The sequence below is a fragment of the Triticum dicoccoides genome, chromosome 5A (assembly GCF_002162155.2).
Source record: "Triticum dicoccoides isolate Atlit2015 ecotype Zavitan chromosome 5A, WEW_v2.0, whole genome shotgun sequence".
Lineage (NCBI taxonomy): Eukaryota > Viridiplantae > Streptophyta > Magnoliopsida > Poales > Poaceae > Triticum > Triticum dicoccoides.
Genome location: NC_041388.1, coordinates 34,273,646 through 34,277,510, shown reverse-complemented (window position 1 = coordinate 34,277,510; position 3,865 = coordinate 34,273,646). Strand labels below are relative to the sequence as shown.

The 3,865-nt window shown below is 41.3% G+C and overlaps 1 pseudogene; it reads right to left on the bottom strand.

Moving 5' to 3' along the window:
* Positions 1–2,448: 2,448 nt before the first annotated feature.
* LOC119299107 lies at positions 2,449–3,336 on the bottom strand (annotated as a pseudogene).
* Between the last annotated feature and the right edge of the window lie 529 nt (positions 3,337–3,865).

The following is a 3,865-nucleotide window of genomic DNA, read 5'->3' as shown; positions in this document are numbered from 1 at the left end:
TTGCTTGTTGTCATCGCAAGCAAGTAGGTAACGCAGATTTCAATTTGCAGTAAATATTATAAATGTACGAGGCAAAGATATAGGAGGTATGAAACAAACATAATGTCAGTACATGTCAATCACACTCAAGGATAGATAATTTAGCGTTCCATCACAACATAAACTAAAAACAAATGAATAATCTAGCTAATAAATAAGTCAAAATGACGCTCGTCAAGCATAGTTTTCTGCGATCGTGCCAGCGGCTTCACCGATTGGTTGCGCGGATGTGGTCACAACAGGCAGTAAAGACCTTATTATAGCAGTTAGAGTAGTGGTTTAATACATGTATGTCCACATTATACATCGATCAAAAATAATTAGACATTCGAGATATGTCTGCAAGATGGCATACCTTATTTTGCATTCTGTTCCGTCTAGAACATAAGATGAAACATATGGCATGTTAATAAAAATGTGTTAAAAAGAGTAAAAAGTGGAAAAGCATAACAAAGTAAGTAAGTTTATGTGTGAAAAAACATACATACCGCGGAGGATCTCCTTCCAAGCTTGCAGCTGGAGCGACCAGCTGAGATGTTGGCATGGGGAGCCACGGAGGATGCTCTTTGACCGATAGCTACATAAACGCATATTACATCTTGCCCTTTCCTTTTTTCTTCTAGCGAGCATACCTCGCGTGTTACGATCCGGGATTGAACCAACGCTTTCTGGATTTTCGTCCGGATAGATACCTATCAGATCGCGACTTTAATTTCGCAGTTCAAGAGGAGACCTCCCTACATCTGCGGGCTGGCGGTCCTGCCGGCCAGCCGACACAAAATCCAATTCGAGTTGTCAATACGGAGCTAGAAAGAGGCAATAGTTAGGACGTATATGCACCTAGCTTTTTGTCTCTTTTACCGCTCGAAGTTCTCCAAAAGTATGAAAGGCCGAAGGGCTTTGTACCAACCATTCTAGTGTGGTTGGATTCTATTCAACAACCCAAGGACTTTTCGCACTTTTTTGGTTCTTTCCACTGCTTGAAGTGATTGCGACAACTATGAAGAAACAACGAATCCCAACTATGGATATATAAGAACTGAAACTGCTCAGAGCATTCCATCCGGCGTAAGCATCTGGATAATCTGGAATGCGACGTGGCATACCCGAAAGCCCTAAGAAATGCATGGGAAAGAAGGTCAGATTAACCCCAAAAAAGTGATCCAAAAATGGATTTGGCCTAAAGTTTCAGGATATGTCTGACCAAAGATTTTACCCACCCAATAGTAAAATCCAGCAAATAAAGCAAAAACGGCTCCCATAGAAAGTACATAATGGAAATGTGCAACCACATAATAAGTATCATGTAGAGCAATGTCTAGCCCGGAGTTTGCTAGAACTATTCCAGTGAACCCTCCTATGGTGAACAAAAAGATGAACCATACAGCAAATAACATGGGTGTTTTGTATTGTATCGAACCTCCCCACATGGTAGCGATCCAACTAAAGATTTTGATTCCTGTGGGCACAACCATGATCATGGTAGCTGCGGTGAAGTAGGCACGCGTATCAACGTCTAAGCCCACAGAAAACATATGATGAGCCCAAACTAGAAATCCAAGAACACCTATACTTATCATGGCATAAACCATGACTAGATATCCGAAGACCGGTTTTCTTGAAAAGGTTGATACGATATGACTAATAATACCAAATCTAGGCAGAATGAGAATATACACCTCTAGATGACCGAAGAACCAAAAGAGATGCCGGTATAATATTGGGTCTCCCCCTCCTGCAGGATCAAAAAAGGTTGTATTAAAGTTTCGATCGGTTAATAACATTGTAATTGCCCCCACCAGTACCAGAAGTGATAATAAAAGTAGGAATGCTGTCACTAGAACGGACCACACAAAAAGTGGTAATCTATGCATAGTCATTCCAGGTCCACGCATGTTGAAGATAGTTGTTATAAAATTGATAGAACCTAAAATTGATGAAATACCTGATAGATGAAGACTAAAAATTGCTAAATCAACTGCTCCTCCAGAATGGCTGGTAATACCACTTAAGGGCGGATAGACTGTCCACCCAGTGCTGCTGCCCACTTCTACTAAGGCTGAGCTTAATAGGAGCAAGAGACTTGGTGGAAACAACCAGAATGATATATTATTTAATCGTGGAAATGCCATGTTAGGTGCATCTATCAGAATCAGAACAAACCAATTACCAAATCCACCTATCATCGCCGGCATAACCATAAAAAGATCATTAAAAAAGCATGAGCCGTTATTAAAACATTATAAAGTTGATGATTCCCACCAAGAATTTGATCGCCGGGTCGGGCTAATTCCATACGAATCAGTACGGAGAGGCATGTGCCCATCACTCCTGCAATGGCATCGAAGATGAAATAGAGAGTCCCAATATCCTTGTGGTTAGTAGGGAAGAGCCATCGAACCATATTTGTCATTTTGTATTTGAGAAATGCAAACTTTCCTTATCAAAGAGGGGCCGGGGCGCTGGAAGAGAAAAGAAAGAGGGGCCCGCCCGGGGGCTGGAAGAGAAAAGAATCAGAATTACTGAGCTACCCCGCTCTTTTTTTTCTAATTCCCTTCTCAGATCCTCCGACTTAAACAAGTTGAGAGCATGCTCGTGCTCAGCTCTTTCGAGACTTGCCTTGCTCTTGGGGATTTCTTCCCATCGGATCCTCTGTTCCACTTCCAGGCACCTCCTTGCGGAGCTTTCCGCCTCAAGGAGATCCCGGTTGTGGGAAACAGCATCTCTAAAGAAAACAGATCCTCCCTCATTCTCCCGCAGATCTTGATAAGACGCTTGGAGAACAGTGAAAGAATCAGTTGCGTGAATATGGTCCAGATAGGAACGAAGCGCTTCATCGACCAAGTAGGGCTCAATCGGTAGATAAGGCCCTATTCTTTGATAAAGCGCCACAAATTCCTCAATGACATCTTATCGCATACTAGACAACTTTTCTTCCATTAGGAAGAGCTTAAGCCGTCCAGGTATGTCCTCCAGAGGGGTATTGTGATTAAGCTCGTTCTGAATGAATGTAACCCATCCAGGATCCTGCTCGTAAAGGCTCAGATAAAAGTTTAGCCCTGCTAAATGAGCTAGAGCTTGGGGATTCTGAATCTCTAGAGGAAGAGTAATAAGGAAGGAGGCTCCGAAAAGATTAAAAATTGGGAGAAGAATAATAGAAATAAAACGAAAAATAAATAAAAATAGACAAATAGAAAATAATGTAAAATCGTATATATAAGGAAACTTAATACAAAAGTGCAAATAGAAAGCAGTAAACCTGCTAGTGGAGAAGAGCCATCGAACCATATTTGTCATTTTGTATTTGAGAAATGCAAACTTTCCTTATCAAAGAGGGGCCGGGGGGCTGGAAGAGAAGAACTTGAATACTAAACGCTGGAAGAGAAGAACCTTAATACTAAACCAAGTTTCGGGAACTTCTTGGTGACTTGATTGGTTCCCTTCCCCCAATTTGCAAAGGATGATTCCCGTGAAGGTGATCTCGATCACCATTCTATGATATTTCTGGATGCTTTTGAGAAGATTTTCCTTTTACCTAATGCCGGCTACCGACAACTTACTTCATGCTATTACTAACACTTATGACTGAGCCGCACTTGCTTTCCAAAAGAAATTGAAACTATCATGCCTAAGACTAGCCAATAGAAGAAAGAGCCACAAGCAAGCCATAGCAGCATCCTTTTTCCTCGCTTTCTTCAACAATGCGAATCTACCTCACTCCTCATCATAACTCAAATACAAATTCGAATTCCAAATTGTTATTTCCTCACGTAAGCAATAAAATGTGAAACCAATATTCATCATGACACTTTAGACACTGATGATT